General features: G+C 42.2%; 1 protein-coding gene across 3 annotated transcripts in view; it reads right to left on the reverse strand.

The window, feature by feature from the left end:
- The window catches only part of sema4d (sema domain, immunoglobulin domain (Ig), transmembrane domain (TM) and short cytoplasmic domain, (semaphorin) 4D), a 41,062-nt gene that overhangs the window by 13,078 nt on the left and 6,218 nt on the right, over nt 1-21,766 (reverse strand). For 2 of the 3 annotated variants that reach the window (XM_080476769.1, XM_080476768.1), the window contains exons 2-3: nt 19,173-19,288; nt 11,651-11,709 (exon numbers count right to left, since the gene is read on the reverse strand). The gene's annotated coding sequence lies outside the window, so the exon portion shown is untranslated. Of the gene's footprint in view, nt 1-11,650; nt 11,710-19,172; nt 19,289-21,766 lie in introns of those variants that run through there. The other variant, XM_080476767.1, reaches the window with a different exon arrangement.

Here is a 21,766-nt window from a genome sequence, read left to right on the forward strand (position 1 = left end):
AATATTTATTGAACAAAATTACAAGCAAGCAAATTTAAATAGTCAACGGCAGCATTTCACAACAACCCCAGACTTTAAACTGTTAAAACAATAAACCTAAGACAAAAAGAAAGAAAATGGGTGTTTGGTAGATTTCTTTGTGTCGCAACAGTTCTTCTTGGCGATGAATCAGTCAGAATTCCTTTTAGTAGTTTGCTTCAGCGGAATCAAAATCTATTTTTCATGAAACTATGAAAGTAGAGTACAGAGTGGTGCGACTGTAGCCGGGTTACTTTCTCTCTTCAGCTTCCTGCAGCTAAAAATTCCAATCCCAAGGTTGAGGGGGTTCAATACCCCATCGCATCATATCCATGTTTACATGTTACTGGGCAAGACACTGAACCCTACGGATCTGTGAACACACACAGACACACAGACCTCATTTGGCCATTTAATTATCATCTTTTCAGAAATTATATTACCGTTTCTTTTCAGATTAATCCACGCTAAATATTGTACAAAAATCTATTTTCTATGCCACTTTTACATACGTTTAGATATTTCTACTAATTTCTGCTTAAAAAAAACATACAAAAAAAAACATAACTCATCCAATAGGCTGGAAAATTATGCTTTCTGTGTCCATTTTTAATTGATGACTTTTGGTGAAGATGCAATTCAGCTTTGAGCCAATGAGTCAGTGAGAATGGGGAAGATCCACCTTTGTAAGGCATTTGTTGCATGTATGACTCTGTTATTTTATTGTATTTAGCTTAGATTTATGACAGAATCATGTCTTTGGTACCGGTATCCAGAAATAAGTAAATACTGAAATTAAGCAGAAGTGTCACAACAGTCACTACTGTGCCAGGTATAATTCCCACTCCCAACTCCTCCCTCAGGACAGACAGAAAAGGTGATTTTGTAGAGAACTGGCTGCTGTTGGGACTTGGGGTAAACGTGGCCAACAGATGGATGTGGCGTTCCTCTCGGAAAGGTCATCAGGACTCTCATACAGTGGCGGAAAGCTACCCGCGATCTGTAATACACACCAAACCAGAGAGCATGAAACTCTGACGCGAAAATTAAGTCATCTGTTTAATGGAGCGTGTGGTGTGAGCGTGTTATGACCGGAGCGCGACATTTCCATTTACCGTTGCATGTTATCTAAAAGGTTTTACACCTCAGGTCCTGGCTCACATAAATCCCTCCATTATTATCTGCACCGTGTCATTGTTGAGACACTGACGGGCGTATCCGCAAGCCTCCGGTGAGGATGACGACAATGGTCATAATGATGACAGTGTTCCTGGCAACTATCAGCTTGTTATCAGATGTGCGTGTTCATTTCCATTTGTCAATTTATGCAGGTATTGAGGTCTCTCTGCTCACCAACAGCCCTTTCCTGGAGCCTGATAAAGACTGCATTAGGCTGCAGTGTGTCATTAAGACCAATGTTTCTCTCCTGCAGAGCCACATTACGTGCTTGATGCAGTCTCATTCAATAAAACTCTTGGCATCCCGGCAGCTTTGTAAAAGTTTCACCAAGATTCCGAAAACCTATAAACATGTTTTAAATGTGTATGTTGTTTAAAAAAAAAAAAAAAAAAAAAGTATGACTTTTCATAAAAGATTAATCCAACAAAATGAATCTAGTATTTTTCGTGCGTTTAGTGGGGACACTTATTTTTTTTAATCTAAAGCTGTTAATATATTGTTTCAGTTGTACAAACCATGTACAAAAGTGGGTAGTATTGGGTCAACAGAAAAGCTGGGGTAAAAAGGACAAGCTTTTAAGCTTAAGTAAAATATTCAAACAAATCTCTAAATCTGTTCTCAATCCTGCTTGTAATACATGCAGTGTTGGCCACATTTACTGCAAGGCGACACACGCACAATATTCTACAGGTCGGCTTTCACCACTGTCCAACAAAATTCACTCTGACGTGGACGGAAGACCGTTCAGTGTCGTGTGCTTCATGAAATTCAGCACCGACTGGCAAGTAGCACGAAAATGGCGTGGAACAGTTCAAGTGTAAACCACAGATGCTTCTTTTGTCTTGATCCGATCGTGTGAATGCACCCTGATTTCTCTTTCATTTGAATTATGGGGAGTGTATCCTTGTTTCAGCCATGCAGGTTGCATTCCCTTTATGCTGATGTAATAAGCATAAAGCAGGTAGGTCTGCCTGGTCAGGTGATTTGAGTGCCGTGTTCCATTGAGTAGACGTAAACTGATCTGGCACAAAGCAGGTTATGCTGGGTTTTTTTGTTTTCTTTTCTTTTTTGGAGCCACACCATTCTCAGAAGAAGTGGAAGTACCTGCACGACACCTTTACAAAAGAGGTGGACCCGTCACGCGAAGAATGTGATTCAAGGTTATCAGATGTCTTTTAAAGAGGGGATTAGGTGTGGAGACTGAAGGTACAACTTCTTGGGGGGGGGGGGGAAGAAAGATGACAAGAACTTGACAATAATGAAATGTGTCAAAGTTAAAAATTATTCATTCACTTATCGGGATTTTCTATTTTTAACCAAAACCACTGATTAAATTTTATTCTCAGAGAAAAGATAAATCACTGTCAAGTGCTTTTTAATGACCTAGTAACAGCAATGTGGCACACCCTTCTCAAATATAGGTTAGTAATTAGTTAACCCGGCAGAGGGGGGGGGGGGGGGTTATCATATGGCACAGCACATATAGACAATCAATGACGAACCACCGTAGTTGGGGGGGGGGGGGGATGAATTAATAATTGATTATTGATTTGGTTGTAAATGAGAACAAATGCCCCCAGAGGCCGCGACCCTCTAAAGGCTCATGCTAATCAAGGTTTCTGTTTTGTTGGGCGAGGTTTCCACAGACAAAATCTGGCAATGATGGAATTCCATCCCGGCTTCAGGCCTCGCCATGGACTCCACTCTGCTGAAGAGGGGGTCAAATACACAAGGACCTATTGTTTACTGAAGATGAGGGTAACCTCCACTCTGCTACTCTCCCACCTCCCCCATCGCATCCACATCATCACTGCAGAGTAGTCAACAATGAACAGAGGGCGAGAGGGAGCAAGAGAGAAAACACAGGACGAAGCGGAGAAAGGCATTGCTTCTCATTCTCATCCAGTCTGTCTGACGACTTAAATGCCAGGGCAGCTTAGCCGGTAGGATCGCCCTCAGCCAAGTCAGTGTTTTCAAAGATCACACAAACCCCTGAGATAGAAAACTATCCCGTGAAGACGATACATAAACTGTGTGATGACAGCAGCAGAAAATGTGCTGGTAAAAGACAGAGAGAGGGACTCAAATAGCAGCAGTGTGATTGAATGAGATAACAATACTGAATCCAGCAGGACGACGACCTCAGACACACGACACGTTTTCATTTTTTGTGCAATCATAAATATCCTCTCGTAGAAAAGGCCATAAACCAAACCCTCCAACTGGAGTGAACTCTCCATCTGTGGACTCCTGATAGCCTCGATCCATCGTTACATTCTGGGCCCCATTTAGGCCAAAGATTAAGCTTCGAAACCCTTTGAGAGTCAGCGTTACAGTAGCAGAAAGAGAATACTGGCAGCTACCCTATGCTGCAGAGTGATTTAGAGGAGTGGCCACACTGGCCTGGGATATTTAAGACGGTTACCATGCTGGCAAGTTTCTTTGAGCCCTTTGTGTTCCCTTCTCAGCTCCTTTGGCTGGGCAGGGAGGTTGACACCTGCTTGGGGCCTTGGGGTTCCCAGCACTGCACTGGTAACTGGGCACAGATATTGGCTGGCTGCCCATTGAAGATGGGAGACAGGGAGAGAAAGAGGGGGGAACTGGAGCTAAGCCTATCAGTGCATGAGAACTTAGACTGTACAGTGGGACGGAAAGTAATAAGACACCCTAAAACTTTTTTACTCTTTGTTATAGTGCAGCCATTTGCTTAAAATCATTTAAGTTGTTTTTTTCCCCTCATTAATGCACACACAGCATGCTATTTTGACCGAAAAATTCTGAATTATAGACATTTTTACAGATTTATCAAAGAACAGAAATTGAAATATCACATGGTGACATTTTAAAGTGTGCTTCTACTCAATATTTAGCAACTGGTCTTAGAGTCAATACAGCCGAGCCGTCTTGGGGATGATGCAACAAGTTTTTCACACCTTAATTTAGGAGTCCTCTGTAATTTTTCCTTAGGGTTAGGGTTAGTAACTGGATATTCTCCAGCTCTGTCAGGTTAGATGGTGAATGTTGGACAGCCATTTTCCGGTCTCTCCAGCGGTGCTCAATTGGGTTTGAGTCAGGGCTCTGGTTGGGCCATTTGAGAACAGTCACTGTTCTGTTCTAAAGCCACTCCTTGATTCATTTAGCAGTGTGCTTTGGGCCAAAGGTTCACCTTCCAACAAAACAATGACCCTGTCTGAGGTCCTGAGCACTCTGGAAAAGATTTTCGTCCAGGATACCTCTGTACTTGGCCGCATTCATCTTTCCTTCAATTGCAACTCGTATTCCTGGCCTGGCATAGTACGATGCTGCCACCACTATTGTATTGGTTTGATTGTATTGGACAGGTGATGAGCAGTGCTTGGTTTTCTCCACACTTATCACTTAGCATTAAGGCCAAAAAGTTTAACCTTTGTCTCATCAGACCAGAGAATCTTATTTCTCATGGAAGTCCTTCATGTCTTTTGGCAAACTCTATGCAGGGTTTAATGGGTCTTGCACTGAGGAGAGGCTTCGTCGAACCACTCTGCTATAAATACCCATTTGGTGGAGGGCTGCAGTGATGGTTGGCTTTCTCGAACCTTCTCCCATCTCTCCACAGCATCTCTGGAGCTCAGCCACAGCGATCTTTGGGTTCTTCTTCACCACTCTCACCAAGGCTCTTCTCCCTCGATTACTCAGTTTGACTGGACAGCCAGCTCTAGGAAGAGTTCTTGTCGTCCCAAATGTCTTCCATTTAAGGATTACGGAGGTCATTATGCTCCGAGGAACATTAAATGCAGCAGAAATGCTTTTGCAACCTTGGCCAGATCTGTGCCTTGCCACAATCTCCACTGATCACTGCCACTGATCTCTTATAACAAGTCCTTTGACCTCATGATTTTCATTTGCTCCAACATTCACAGTGAACTATAAGGTCTTCTATAAATAGGTGTGTGCCTTTCCTAATTAAGTCCAATCGATATAATTAAACACAGCTGGACTGGAAAGGTGTAGAACCATCTCACACCCGATTTCAACTTACAAATGTCACAGAAACAAGTTGGAATATTTGAGTTTTACTTTTATTAATACATCTGCAAAAATGTGTACAATTCTGTTTTTTTCCATCAATATGGGGCGCTGGGTGTACTTTTTTGAAGAAAAGCATGAATTTAAATCATTTTAGCAAATGGCTACAATATAAGAGAGCAAAATGTGAAGGGGTCTGAATACTTTCCATAACCACTGTATAAAAAGAGAATTGTCAGCTTCAATTCTTGATGCTACTATGAGCTTATGCTGGAATAGTTATAAGAGAGGAGCTAATATAGTCTGTCAGAATCATAGAGCAGTCTGTGGAGGTCTGGATCTATACCTATACCTAAACCCAATTACAAACGCAGTCAAACTAGAACATAAAAAAAAGCAGCCGTCAATAGCAAACTTTTTTTTAAAGGTACCAATTGTATTAAAGGTGCAACTCTCATTAAAATAAATCAACCTTAAGTTGATGCTAACAAAGAATGAAATTAGGCAGATAAATATAAGACGACGCACCTAACAAGTGATCACTCTGGTGACAAATGTGGTCAGACAGTCAAAGAACATCAACCATGTTGTTCATATTCTGCTCATTTCTTGGCTTTTTCTTTATATATTGTACCGTAATAGTAATAGGCTGCAGTTTAGCTGCGCCTTTAAAATCTTGCGAAAGCTTCACGAGCTGTGAATCACACACACGACGTTGCTGATGAGGCGTTCTGATCATATCTGCTAATCCGAGTTGGTCCACATCATGACTCATCGTTCCTCACGATCGACCGCTTCTAATCTGATTCGGTAGTGAATTGGAACTCCGACTTGTCACGTAGCTCCACATTGTGACCTCACAGCTTGCCACTTCATTCCCAAAGCAGAGAGATGAGGCAAGAAGCTCTGCATCCTGTGAGCCGAGAGTGCGTTGAGGACACAGAGCGTGATGGGAGGCTGATGTGAGGGAGTCGGACATTCAGTGCCTGCCAACAGCTTCAGCCCCTCACTTCTTTCCCCCCTCTATGGCTCTCTTTTCCATGTACTCACTCATCATTAGCATCAATGCACAGAGATACTCTTCTTCCTTTTGCTGCAGCATGCCAAGAGGCAGCGACCTTTCTCCCCCCCCTGTTTGCTATAATACCAAAGCGCCTGGCCACACATAAACAAATTGTGTAATGGCAAATATGCTGCGAGTGGTTCATTTTTATGGAAAGAACATCTTCTTTGGCTGCTCAAAATGCTTCGCACACAAACCTTGCTCCAAGTTGTTCATTTTCCTGATGAAAATAACTTCCCCAGCTTACGGTCTTCTTTAGTAATTATGCGCCTGAAAGCTTTATGGAGACGGCTTCTTCAATACAACTACATAACACATTTCTCTTGCAATGACTGATCTAATCAGCAGGACCGTCTGTACAGTACCCACCCAGCTGCGGGATTGATGATAAGGCAACGGTAACGGCTCATTTGACTACTTTACTGAAGGCCTGTCCAATTGGTTTATGTCATAACCAGTAATAACAATGGGGTCCGTCACTTTAAATTGCTGTATAAACAAATCAAGGAGCTGCATAAGAAACTCAAATCTCCTCTTAGTCATATGGTAAAAAAATTTTAAATACTGTTATGCAAGTAATACATGATGCTATTAAACTCCCATGGTCTGTTTTGGGGTCAGTTCATTTGAATGATTTATGCATTAAATTTATTCCTGAATCAGCAACTACTGCAGAAACTGGTGAATCATCACAGTTTAAGCAAAAGCTGCAAAAAATCTCCTGGTTTTAACATTTATAATATCACAGTCTGTAAAGACTAAATAATATTTGGGTTTTGCTCGATTGGATAGCACAGGAAAAAAAAATGGCCAAGATTTTGACATTTTCTGACCAATTACTGCACCTTGCACTAAAACAGCTATAGTTTACTTTTCTAGTGTTAAACAGGATTCTGAGTCATTCAAAAAAAGTCAGTGAGCAAGAAATCCCTCACTTGATAAATACAGAGAAGACAGGATGACACAGATGGGGACAGATGTCATTTACAGATTAATAGAGTTTGGCTATAGAAATAGCTGACACTCCAAGCTTGATCACATGTGCACGCGATAATGCCAGCAGTGGGCATCAAATCCTTCTTAGAAGAGCTGACAGGGGCCAAGAACCCATCTTCAAATACTGCCAGATGCATCAGAGTTTTGGGTTGTGATTGCCCAAAGCCCGATAAACTATTTCTGACATACAGAGTGTAGACAGCCAAGGTTTTACAGACTGAGCTGGAGCAGCAATGAAAGCAGCTTAGCCAAGACCGACTATTACTCTTCCATCTCATGATCAAGGACAACATCCTGGCTCTGCTCCATTTGTTCCCACTCGCAGGCAACATAAATAATACACTCATTTCACAGTGATGGTGAAACTAAAATCATTAATTGATCAAGTGACACCAGAAATAACCCCCCCCCCCCCATGTCTACACTATCAATGGTGAAATGTATAGTGCTGCATAGATCAAAGGTGTCATCACTTGAAGCAATTCATCCATCTGGAGACCCTTTATACATTTCTCCAGCTTCTGATATGCAGAAGTACTCTCAGAAACCTGTGAAGAGACTTTGATCTGGAAAATTGATTCGTCCCCCCCCCCTCACTTTCAAGAACAGTGATTTACTCAACGTGGCAGGATAAATCAACACACAACAGTTCTGCTCAAAACCATCTGGAATTCACAAAGGATAGACATCAGCCCTCAGTTCAGCTGGCAAAGCCACTGAGCTGAAGCCTCGCCCCTGTTCATATGAAAGTAAGGCTTGTGAACAGCTGTACAACCTGCGCTGCACAGCTGACTATCGCTCATATGGAGAGAATCATCTGAAAACCTCAGCAGATGACGCAACAGTGATGGGGCAGACAGCGGGCATTATCCAGGGTGAGCTCACTCCATGACAGATGGGTGGAAAAGTGCAACTTTTCAAAAGCCAGATCGAGGATTACCGGCGTGAACATTCACCTTATTAATGTAAGACTGAGTGATGACAATCGCATGAGACGCTCATTTGTGATGCTTAACAGGCTGGAAACAAGCTATTTCTAACTACACCAAGAGGAAATCAGCAGCATTAAAATGTAGGTAAACCATCAATGACAGCCCAGATGTCTAAATTGAGGAAAAGAGCTTGTGTGAAGGCAACACTATACAGGGGGATGTAAAATGAAAACCCTCCTATATAATTACTAGTTGTAGGGCCCCTGCTGAGCTCGCATGTCGACTTAAAGTGGCCACAGCAAAGGCAAATGAGGGGTCAGGTCCAGTAAAGGGTATATTTAGTCTGCCGATGGCAAGCTTTTTAAAAACAACACGCCCTTTCTCTGAGTCACATGGCTGAAAAACTTCCCTATAAACATACGGGCAAGTGAAATAAGCTAACTGCAGGAACAAGGATTACTGTGTGGTGTTCCCCGTCCCAGTACTGAATGTGCCTCTGTAGTCTGACATGAAAACATAATCATAAGGCTCTTTCCTTTTGATTAAAAAGAAGGGGAAAAAGTGTACAGGGACTTTTTTTTTTTTTTTTTTTTTACTACCGACACCTGCAATGGTAGAGACAACAAGAACTTTCACTTTGGAAGGGTAGAACTTTTAGAGTGCTTTCAGTGCGAACAATACAAATTGCATTTGTTGGCGGTAATAAACACAGTGAGGACAACTTAATGAAGACTAGATTTCCAGGAGTAATAACTCAAAACTTTTACAACAAAAGGTTTCAAGGGTAGGGATTTTCTCCTCTTCAAATGTGCCACTGAAAACACAAATCTAGTGAAACATTTACTTTTGTCACTTTTCTGGAGGTGAATACTGGTAATCCACCATGACGCCTGGGGTCAGATGGAAGCCGCCACTCGCAGTAAAGCCGTAAACCTTTCACTTTGTGCAATTTCCTTGAGGCTACTGCTGTGATGCTGGCTGGGCCTTGGGGCATATAATGTGGGACTATTTTGGGAAGCTGTGAAGCCCAGCTGAAGGTCTTGCGGTCCCCAGCTGAAGGCCTTGTGGTCTTAGAATGGTAAATTGTAGTCACATTGCTTGTGTTTTTTTTTGGTTTTAAAAACATCGACAGCCAGGGGCAGGTGACTTCAGAGTATAATAAATCTGTGGGTCTGTGTTTTAAATCAAGTGAGATGCAAACAGCCAAACAGATGAGTAAAAGAAGCCAAACAAACTGTTCAAATTACAGTTAGGAGGATTTCCCACCAGTCAGGAAACATTTGAATGGGGCTGTAAACATCTCTAAAACGCTGCTATATTTTCTCTCATCCTTTCTGCATGGATAGAAAAGCAGGAGAGAAAGGACTCCTCTTTAAAGGCAGTCTTCAGCGGGATCTGATTTCACGGTGGTAATTTTGGCCGGCAGAGACAAAAACCTCCTTTGGAGTGGTGTGTGAAAACTCACCCCATCACCCACAGGCTGCCACAACACAAACTGTGTGTCCTCCTGAACTTGGCATACCAGTGGATAAAACACTAATTTCACCGTTTCCCTCGCAGCACAGAGTGGGATAAACAACACAAAGCCAAGTCTAAAAAAACGCTAAACACCTATCACACCGATTTCTCGTGATCTGGCCGGCAGATTTGGGTCAAGCATTCTCCCCTCACACAGCACCAACACACACAGTTTACAATAATACCGGCAGATTAACCACTCGAGATTTGTGGTAATTATTTAAACGCCAGGTCCTCCATTTCACACAAGTAAACAAAAGTTTGTTTTCCCTCTCAGGCCAGTTTTGCCAGCTGAAAAAGCACACTGTGTCCACTAATTCTAGCTATGGTAGCTAATCATCTCCAGCTGACTTTTTTTTTTTTTTTTTTAATGTGCAGCTGACTCTTATTAAAAGAGAAGCATATATAAAAAGGTTCTCAAATATGCAACTGATGGTTACATACATGACCATACGAAAGCTCCCTGTTCCAGCCTCACCACTCGTCCATCTATGTAGTAGGCCATCTCAAAGCAGCGCGGCAGAGCAAGTTAGCCCGGGGATTACAGACTGGACTCAAGCGTCGGCAGTGAGGTGCCCAGAAAAGTGCAGAAAGCTCAGGGTGAACGTCCGTGATAACATCAACACATGGGAGTCCTTTGTGTGCTTTGAGGCGCATGCATCAGAGTTTGTGCATTTGTTTTTTTACACTAAAGCTACAAAAATAAACTTTTATTCCAAGATAAGCCTTTTGAACTTTGAATTGTTAACATCCATCTGCTCCTGTGGCCCAGACTTTTGCTGATCATTTTGATAAACAAGAGCAGCGGGTGACCCTGGTCTGCTGAGAGACGTGCAGTCTAGTAAATGCATCATGTTAAGCTGATAATTGTTGAGCGAGGGGGAAAAAGAAATGCAACAGGTGCTCAGAATCTCTTTTCATGATCATGTGCAGCTGCCCGACATCCTGTGTTGACTTTTTACCATGAGCAAGGCCTCTGTGACAGTAACCTGTACTTCCAGGTGTGTGCTTACTGCATATTGCGCAGTATGTTTATTTAAGCTCTAAAAGTGCTTTGGAAAAGCTACTATACTTACTGCTTTGATAAAAAGTTGAACATTTGGTACAACCACATGAGTACCAGTTTAGTATTTGTAGAAGCTAGTTTTTTGGAGGTGGGGGGTGGTGTGTGTGTATACATCTGCTATAGTGTACACTGTGTGAAGAACTTGCACTGTGAATCAAATTCATAGAATTTCTATTCACATTCAAAGAGCTGAAAATAACAGCTTAACCAGATGCTTCCATACCGATGACAGACTGGCAATATCTTGTTTTATGGAACGCTGCAACCCGTCTTTTTCCAAGGAAGCTGTAACATTCCGAGTTAGGAGGTCGGAGCACAGAGGAAAGTAGAAAGCAGCATCAAACTGGACAATTGCTCTCTGATGGCGAGTCTGTACTTTCAAAGCAACGTCAAAGGAGCAAAGCTCGCTTTCCAGAAGGCTCTTGGAAGCATGTGGATGCACATCAGAGCACGATACTATCAATATCAACACCATCACATACATAGTAATCAAAATGCCACAAACCATCTGCGAGCTTGGAAACAAAACACCAAAATCATAGCTTAAGGAGGAAAGAAGCACAAATCACAGAGCAAACAACACAGGAAATGATTGGTGAAAAGATCATTAAAAAAAAAAAAAAACATGTAATCAATGTTTTTTTATTTCAGCAACAACAGGGTGAGGAGGTTGCCCAGGTTTGGTCATGCGGGGGGAAGAGGGGGGGGTGCACAAACCCATTAAAGCTCCAAGGTGCTTACAAGGAGGAGTGGGTGGGGGGCTTCGAGAAGCATGCAGCATTCGTGTTGAAGCATGCAGCCTGGTGAGCAGCTCAGTGTCGGTCTGCACAGCAAACAGGGAGGGAGAAAAGCGAGAGGAGTAGAGTTTCTGACCTGTGGCTCCTTAAAAGACGCGACGCTCTTCGTCCGGAGAGAATTATAAAATCCTCAAGCTAGGGAGGGGGAGAAGACAAAAAGATCAGACAAGACAGTTATGGAGTGTCAGTGTCCTCAGGAGGGGAGCCTGGCTGAGAGAGTGGATGTATGGTTAGTGCCATGGTTAGACAGAGAGAATGATGAATGCATGAAAATTTCATGCTGGACATTGGAACGGTCATTAAATAACATTTACATGAACTTGAAAGAACACTCCCTTTACAAACACACACACACACAAAAGTAGTTGTGGGAAAGATGTGAAGACTCTTTCTAACTCATGACAAGTGATAAGCAGCGAACCCATAAACATTTTGTCCGAGCACCACAGTGTCGGTGTCAGGCATTTTTGTTCCCATTTTCACGTCCTTGTTGCTGGTATGACCAAACAAAGTAATCACCGTTTAACACTGCTGACTTGTGTCCGCTAAGCCCATGAGAGGTCAGCCACAAGCAGAGCTGAAATCTGCACAACCTTTAGTCTGAGAACAGCTTGCACAGTTCAGCATTGTCACGTTGACGGGGGAAAGCCAAATAATGTTGAATTGTGCATTTTCAGTTCATTACTTTGTATTCGTGACCGAGTTTGTTGCACTCGGAGGGAAACGCTAAAAGGATGAGTAAGCAAGTAACCGACACAAAATGAAGCCGAGACTGCGAAGAAAGGGTGCATTTTTTTGGTTACAGATCACAGTAGGTTGTTGGAAAATATCACAAAATATATGGTGCTGCGCTTTAGACAAGCGGGAGAAAATAGTACTTATCCTGAATAATTTCACAGCAGAGGACGACCACTGCCAACATGCAGGCAATGTCATTAATAACTAACTTCGGCATGAAGTCCATCAAATTTATTCACGTGAAATCTTCTTGAAGCACTATTCTTTTCAGTCACTGAGCATTTTTTCAGTTGTTCAAACATTAAAATGTCTGTAAAATAACTTTTGTTGGCTTAATCAATCCAATGCAGTCACATATGTCTAGTGTGAAGAGTAAAAAGGCAGAGTCAATTCTGTATTCGACTGATTATGTGTCAGACATTGAAAAACACCACTTGTTGAGTTGCAAAGAGAGACATGGAGAAAAGTTATGAAAACGAAGGTTAAGATGGTTGGAGAGTGAGGAAAAAAAAAGATATTAGCTGGAAAACTAGTAAAAAGCCTGCAAGTTCGCGATCAGTTGTCGTCCCTATTTCACTGAATTTAAGAGGCAAAAGCAAAGAGGTCGCACATTTTGCAGAAATCAACTGAAAAAAGATGAAGTGATTATTTCATGGAGACTTTCTTCTTCACACCAGCCCAAACATTTGTACAGTCATTAGATGGTAATCTGTGCTGTGACTTATTGTGAAGTACTCTTCTACATTTAATTGCTAAATTGAAAGTCCATGAATGACCAAAGTCTGGAAGAAAAACAAGCTGATACAGACCAGGAATGTCTCTGCTCAAATTTGGAGGAAAGGTCAGTGAATCACCAGAGCAATTAGGGATTCATTGTTACAGAACAATGACTGAGCAAACATTGTTCTGCTCATCCAAATGTCGAGATATTTTACTAGACAAGTGAAAACATCAATCTGTTGTTACGGCCACATTAAAAAAAAATATAGGTTGACTACCACCAATCAGATGTCTTTAATTATACTATTGGCAAATCATCTTCACCAACTCAAACTGCCCATATACAAATCTCACAATTAAAATAAATTGTTAAAATAAAACTGCTTGGCAGAACACTAAGCTGGTGTAAAAACATGTGAGAAAAGCCTGAATCGGACTTAAACACACTTGAGAGGCCCCTACCAATGTATTACATGGCCAGCAGCAGTGGAGTGCATCATTTATAAAACTAAAACTAAACAAAGACTCAAGGAAATAATCTGCAGTCATCCCGACCCCCAAAAGAAAATCCCTTTCTTTAAATTTTGGGGCATAAACACATTTTCAAATAACTAAAAGAGAGGAAAGTAAAAATCTTATTGTCATTGCGACAGATGGTTGGGCGTCCATTCACGACACTTTCCAGGCTGTTCCCTCAGACTGCTTCCCTGAACAAAGTGAAAACCTTTACAAGGATGAATACATTCTTCCTGCACAAGTACACCAGCATTATTCCCACAGTCCTCCACAATCCAGCTCTGTTTGAGTGGAAAACAAGGGCTTATATATTTACTTTCCCTGGACTATAGTTTAGTCTGTGACTCATTTCTAGTTTTGGGGCCTTTTCAAACACAAAACCACCCCCCCCCCCTGAACACCCAGGGAGGACTTCTTGCCAAATTTGTGTTTGAATATTCAATAAAGTTTTACAAATTTGGTAAAATCCCAAGATCAGGACCTAAATCTGTCTGAGTAGATGAAGCTGGCAAAGCAAATACTGTCCCAGAATAAGAAGATAAATCTTCCAGACAGTGGAAAGCAGGTCATCCAAATCAACCCAAATATGCAGATTCATTAGCATTTGGTGGGGTAAGCTACTGTAATGCAGACCCCCTGCTCTACTGTATAAAAGAGTAATCAGATTATGTTAAGCAGTTATGATAGACACTAGACTGCATTAAACAGACAGTCCATGGAAGAGTTAAAATAAATAAATAAATATAAAAAAAAAAAATAAATAAAAAAAAAAAGGATAAGCATCAACTGTGTGTGACTGCTTTGCTCAGGTTTCGCCCCCCCCCCCCCAAAAGTAGGGACCACAGTATCTTATAATGGGGTTTGTTAGGGTGGAGAACATTTAATCATTCCATGTCATCCATTAAATATTGATTCTGACTGGCCATACATTACACCTACCACTTCAGATCACTTCCATGATTCCAGAGCTCAAAAAGACGATTATTCAACAGCTTCAAGGTCAAGAGCCTTGCTTCATGTCACCTACTGAAGGACTGCACGGCAAGCGGCTGCACCTATGCGTCACCTTGTGTTTTTCCACCCTCCTCTTCTCGTTTCTCCATCACTCGCTCGCACATACAAAAAGAAACGAGCACAAATACGCAGTGCATGGAGCTGCGGCCTCTTGCCGTCTTCTGACAGCATCAATGGAGCACTGGGTGCAGATGACAGTCGCAGAAGATTGATGAGCCGCGGGCCAAAGGGTGTATCCCCCTCGACATCCACAGGAAGCACTTTGACTTGGCTTTCCTCAGCTCCCACAAAACCCAGTGACACCATTGACACCATGCCTTCACAGGTCTCGATTCAGGATGTCCCGAGTGGGTTGGGAGTCCCGGTGTGAGCCCAGCAGTTCCCCTCACCACGCCCTTGGTGACCCAGTGGTCTGAAGGCAGCACAGGGAGGAAATGGAGATGTCACGGGTCTGAGGTTTTTTTTAAATTGATGGCTGGACTTGAATGAGAAACGGGCAAAGCTGGCCTTTTGAAGACTCTTCAAGGCAGAACAAATGTGTTAATGACCCTACTTCAGAAACTCAGCCTTTAGTAAACATACTGACAGGGCGGACTATTGCGTTCACTCAACTGCAACACCGGTTTTTTTCCCTCAAGCATGTGTTTGTATCTTAGGATCACAATAATGTTGGAAATTTTGTCATTAGATTAAAAAAAACAACAACCCTGGGTTACCTTTCCCAAAGGAACATGGACCATAAGGTCAAGTTGGGCTTTCAATTAAAACCTAAAAATGTTCTGTCTCTTGACATAAATCCATTCATGCATCATTCACTATTTAAAAAGACCATGATATTGAGATAATCCATCATGTCCATGTTTAAATTAATACCAAGCTGTTGAAAATCTGACGTATTGCAACTTATTATTGTCATCATCACGGGTAAAAGTCAGAGGATTATTGAAGTCATTAGAGTCCATCCGCTCAACACCAGCATTACTGGCTTTAATGCTTTATTCCATCAAGTACATAGATCCCCAACTGTATTATATTACACAGTTGTAAGGACAGTTTTAAGTGGAAAACTCATTTTTGTTCATATTTTTGAAATCCTGGAACACAAGTCTTGTTCCAGTTTACAGTCAGTTGTCCCGACAGCCCACAAACAGGAAATATTCCGTTAATAATCATGAAGGACTAAATGAATCAGAAAGTTTTCATATTCATCCAACTTGAAATTAAATATTGCATATTAAGCAAGTATTATATTGATTTGAGAAGCTAAGCTGTTCCTGATTAGAGAGACACTATAAGAAAGGCAGGGTCCAGCCTGTGCAGGTTTCATTTCTAAGAAAAGGGCAAATGCAGAGAGACAGACGACCACACAACCCCAAAGCTACAAACAATTTAAACTAACCCGTCTTTTGATTGGTACAGAACGAGTTTCCAAGCATAGGGAGAAAACCCAAACTCAGAAAATGCCACATCAGCCTGTAGGTTTGAACATGGAACCTGCAAATCCCTGCAACCCGGTGATGCCCCAAAATGAAGGATTTAGGATTTATGGATTTTTTTTTTTTTTAATGGATAAAGAGGCAGATTATATTTGATTGCGATTGAAACAGCAAATACGTTCATATTTAGCAGGTTTTCTGACTGGCACAATTTGTTGCACTTCAGTGTTGCCAACTTCTGTCCTTGCTTGAGACAGACACACAAACACACACAAACACACACACACACACAGGACCTTGACCGAGACAGATAGGCAAGTACACAGTCATACAGAAGCCTGGGAAAGGCCACTCATCTCTATGTCCTTCCAGTAAGCCCCCCTCCGCAGCCCCTCCCTCTCTTTCTCTCACATACACATGTATGCAGCCCCCCCCTTAACGTCCATCTATAAACATCCAGAGTCACTGGCAAGGCTGTCAGTGAACACCAACACAGGTGGGGAAGGAAAGAAAAACACGGGTGACAGAGGAAGAGGAGAAGGATAGAAAAACAGGCCTTGCTGTGAGAGAGAATACTGTGGCGTGCGAATTCATACAATGTTTGAAAAGAGCAGAGGGAGCGAGGACAAAGACAATGAGGAGCTCTGAGTAGGAGGAGGATTCTCCGGATGGAAAACAAGAATGGAGCTGTTGCATAAAGAAAAATGATAGTATGGTTTCAGGGCTTATGGAGCGACACATTTTTCCATCTCGCTTTTGTTTTTCCCCCCAAATTAGATAGGCACTCACTTGGAGGTGTACCTCACTGAAGAGTATTACTTTAGGTCTTCACTTGCCAAGTGACATTTTCTACACAGACTGTATTCTTTTTGGTGCATTTGTGTCCTTTTTAACATAATACTTTGCAGGGAACATTGGTGCAATCCAGTTAAGACGGGAGAAAAGAACAACTAGGTGAAATTCTTGTACATTCAAATCGTGCAGGGAGGGTTCATGGACGCTGTACTTCAGTGCGCACGCACACACACACTACGACAAAGCAGTGTGTTGAAGAGGATTATCCAGGCTTGAATTTAAACTGAAAGAATCCCTGTCCAGGAGCAAATCTGGCTTTAGAAACTTTCCTTATCCCAGAGCATCCTGGTACAATAGGAGGCTGATCTTAAAATCCTGCAATTGAAACATGTTCATTTTTGCCGGTATGAGAGCACATCTGTAGATGAATAATCAGCTACCGGGAGTAACATCAAGGTCTGAATGAAAAACACAGGGGCAAAGCCCTGCATACATAAATGTTAGGACTGTGCAAAATGCTGGAAAATATCAGGAAATGGCAAGAAATAAAAAAAAGAATAATCAAAAACAAGTGGAATACCTCATGTTTGGGTTTTTTAAGGCTCTACAGGCCAGCCTGTTTCTGGGAATACCAGCTGGAATGCACATATGTGAAGGAATGCCCGCTGATATTCCACTAAGTGTAAATGTTTGCTCATGAGCAAACGAGGGGGGAAAAAAAAGTGTGTGTGTGTGTTTTGGCGAGAAAATAAGTTGCCGTCTTCTGCAGCCCTTTCTTGAATCCTAAGTAGTCCCACATCGGGGGAGTCTTTGTTCACCGTCACTGTCGGGGGGCACGTCCTCAAACTTCTCCCCTCACTTCCTTTTAGCGTAACATTTATCATTCTTCCCAGCCAAACAATCATCCTGCAACATGGACGAGCATCTAGCACACAATAAACTGCCCCTCCTTTACCCCTCAGGCAGTTGCTGGGATACCTTTCATGCAGTGGAGCAGCATGTCAACTACATCATGTCTTACTTCTAAACTCCAAATTTGCACCTCATTCAGTTTGACAGAGCCTTATTTAAAAAAAAAAAGAAAAAAGTCTTTGTTTTGAAAACGTTTCCAAGAACACAGTTTTCTTCTTTAAGTTGCATCCAAAACACAAAATAGTTCAAACCGGGAACATCCGGCTCTGCAGAATGCATCCTGTAGAGAGCAGATGAAGTGGCGCAACCTTCTAATTTGCAAGAGAAATCCCCCCCAGGACAAATATAGCATTATCCAACTGAACTTTACAGCTAGATGCACAGTATTTTATTGCCGACATTATAATGTGCTGGTGCTAGTTGGGAAATTACCCTAAGGCCTGTTTAATAGAAAGCCTGAATGACTCACCCGACCCCCCCCCCCCCCCCCCCCCCTTTCCCCACTGCACTCTCAAAAGGGTGAACAGGTGCATCAGTAATATGTGGAGGGATGCTGGAGGTTGACTAAGTGCACACAAACAGTGAATTACATCAGCCTCATTTCATCCAACAACAGCAGCTAGGAAAATTCCCATGAACCACCTCTGCCTTTTCACCGATTTCTGTGCAAGCATCTATTTTCACTACAGTTTATCAAAGGTATTTCAATGCGACCAGTTTCTTTGGTTTTGTTCGAGGGTATTTTCCTTTTTTTTTTCTCCCCACAGCAACCCTTTTCTTGTTCTGCAACTCGGGAATATAATGGTCCTGGCCTTGTTTGGCCTTTCGGCTGATTGGCCTGTGAAACTTCTTCTACTCATTATCAACACTGACAGCAGATTATTTTGCTTACGGCAACCAAAGTCTCCATCCTCTATAGATAAAACTTCCCTCCGAATAAAGTGCTGAACTGAGACAATAACAAAGTTGACAAAAGAGAATGAGAGATAGGGAGCATAGATGGAGATCGTATGCAGAACAAAAAGGGGGAAGGGAAGAGATGAAGAGGAAACCACAGGAGAGCACAAAGAAGGAGACGAAGAAGAGGTAGTATGGAAAAAGGGTGAAAACCTTTTTAAATGACTGTTTTTTGTCAGGGAAATAAAGAGCAGCTAACAGCAACATACCAGCACAGTGAACAAGAATGCAAATCAGCCCCGATGCAAATGTCATACGTCTTCGGGGGCAAAACAGACCATCATTATACCAACCCCCCACCACAACACACTTCTCTCTGTGCTGTCTGAACCCCCGTTTCTGCACTGAAAGACATCAACACTTCCAGGAGACGTGTAACCGCAAGAGACAGCATCGTCTTCTTACTTCACACTCAAAAACAAAGGGCCGGAGTACAGTGGGCCCTTCACACACACACACACACACACAATATAAACACAAACAAACTCTTAAAGAAGATGAATCACTTACTTGTCCGTCATGGCGTCTGCTAGCGAATATTGATTCATTAAATCTAATTTTCAATAATCCTCACACAGCTGGAAACGATCGACGCTGAAGCACAGGGCGAAGGTCACAGCACAGGTCTGCAAGAAAGAAAGCCAGAGGTTAGGAGTGAACTATGCACTCACAATTACAGCAGGCACAAGAAATGAAATTCGGGTACGACAACATTTGTTCAAAGTTTTAAAAGCCTCGCCAAGCCTATAGTGTTGTAATACAGCAAGCTGTTTCAGTACAACGCTCCATATCATACAACATGCGAACTCCACGAAGAGCCCCTACCACACACTGGGAATCGAACCGAGCATTACAATCGAGGCGAGGCTGCCAACTATCTCACCCTAACCTCGACAAAATTATGAAATAAAATTTTTCGCCCCCTCATCCACTTTTGCATTGAAATCCCCGAAAACCTAATTACAGATGCAACTTAAAATTTGATTTTATCACCATTTGAACTAGTTCTCAACCTTTTTTTTTTTTTAGAAAATAATAAAAACTTTTTTTTAAAACTTCTTTAAATCGAGGACAAGCATCAAATTTATGGTTATATAAACAACACCTAAGGTTTGTCTTATCCTTGAAATAGTTAAAAATATATTTGAAACCAACTAGATTCATTTTTGAACAACTGAATAATCTTATAGTTAACGCACGGCTCCAGAGCTAGAATACCTACTCTCAAACTACTCGTCTTTACAAAAAGGTTTGAGTTGGTTTACTCCAAAGTCTACATCATTTCTAGCATTTTTCCATTCTACATGTTATGTAGGGTTAGTTATTTTTCTGTATGGGAAAAATAACTTTTAAACAAAAGAGTGTGGACTGCAGGGTTGTAAAACCCAGGGAAAAAGAAAAAAAAAAAAAAAGTCCAGTGAACAATCAAACAGGCCACGGTCCAGTCCTGGACTAACTTCGTAGACATGCTTCACTTGCTCACAATTAGCCGAGCAAGGTCTGGTCTCTTCGGCTTTCTGGGGGATACTGTTGCTATAGTTACCCGAGCAGCCAACCAGACAGCTAGCCAACACAAATAAGAGCGCACCAAGAAATCCACTGGGTAGCGAGCAGCCAGCATGAATCCAGTCGCAGATGAAAAATGCACTGAAAGGATCAGTGAAGCTTATGGTCCAGAATCAAAGGTTGACAAATTTGTCAATCATCACTAACAAAAAGCTCATTAAATTATTAAAGCGCCGTATGTTGCAGAACTCTACAAAGCACACCTCTAATGATGCATATTTAAGACTGTACATAAATCAACAGCTTTACTTTCCTGCCAGCTTTGTGATTTTGAATTTTTAATGTGGCTCATCCTGTGTCCTGCTGTCTGACGAGCAATCTCCTAACCTGGCATTAGCTCCTCAGATTATCTGCCTGTAAGAGATTATGATATAGGCATCATTACAGTCATACTTAATATCCTGTTAATGTGCTATAACACAGATTGTGACATGCCAGAGAGAGACTTAGTAAGTTCTTTGGCGTTTATCTGCTTATAGCCACCATCAGTCACGTCAGACAGTCAAGAACAGGAGTGGAGGTAAGGTCTCGACCCCACCCAATCCCACCAGCCAGAGAGCCACCAGCCTCAGGGCCAGCCAGAGAATGACTGAGTGGTGACCAGCGCTTAATGTTATCTCATGTGTCTCTTCTTCCTCTGCGTTCCTTCTTCCAATCCTCATGACGCCTGTTCATCTCCCGAGAACTCTGGATCTGAGACGCGCCGATGCATTTACTGACCTGCCACAGTGAACTTTTGTCCACGTCTGTCTTCAGAACATAAACACACATTAGCTGGATGCACCCAAGTCCTCTCCGGCTGTCAATTAGGGACCATTTCCTTCAAGCTTACTGCTTCGCTTATGGGAAACAACTTTAAAGAGGAAACATTCCAATACTGATCAAATTAGGCTGATGTTTGAATGACGTTTCAATTTTAGTCAAGATAAAATGTCAGTTTTTCTTTCTAAAAGCACAATAAGTGCATTTCCACAAAAGATAATTTGATTAAATTTGCAACAAAAAAAAAAAGCCCCTGCTTTTGCATGCTGCGACTGCAAACCACTCAAGCATGGGAGCTTCATACGACGATGTCCTATACTCACTGTGTGGCGAATATCCACGTAGCCTTTTCCTACAAAGCCAGGATTTCCTTCCCCAAAACCCCAAATTAAACTGCACTCGTCTCTTCCTCATGCAAACAATGATGCAGAGCTCGGATGCTCACTCAACTTTCAGCACAATGCCTTCACTGGGCATCAGCTGTCCTTCAAGAATTTTTTAGCTCTGGGGTTTAAAAGAAGGGTCTCATGAGCTGCCAGTCAGTTCCACATGTGCACAGCAGAGATACAGATGTGCTCAAAGCTGGAAGAACAGTCTCTTTTGAAGTGAAGTGATAGCACTTGAAAAGACGTGTCAGCCAGCTGCGCCCCGCGCGCTCAGACAATTAAAACACATTTCTCCGAGTGTCCATGCTTGTCTTAAGAGGACTGATTTGTGGTACAGTGCAGGAAAATCTGAAGTTGGGAGGGGAGTGCCACTCCTTCCCGTCGCCAAAG

This window comes from Lipophrys pholis, assembly GCF_963383615.2.
Source record: "Lipophrys pholis genome assembly, chromosome: 12".
NCBI lineage: Eukaryota > Metazoa > Chordata > Actinopteri > Blenniiformes > Blenniidae > Lipophrys > Lipophrys pholis.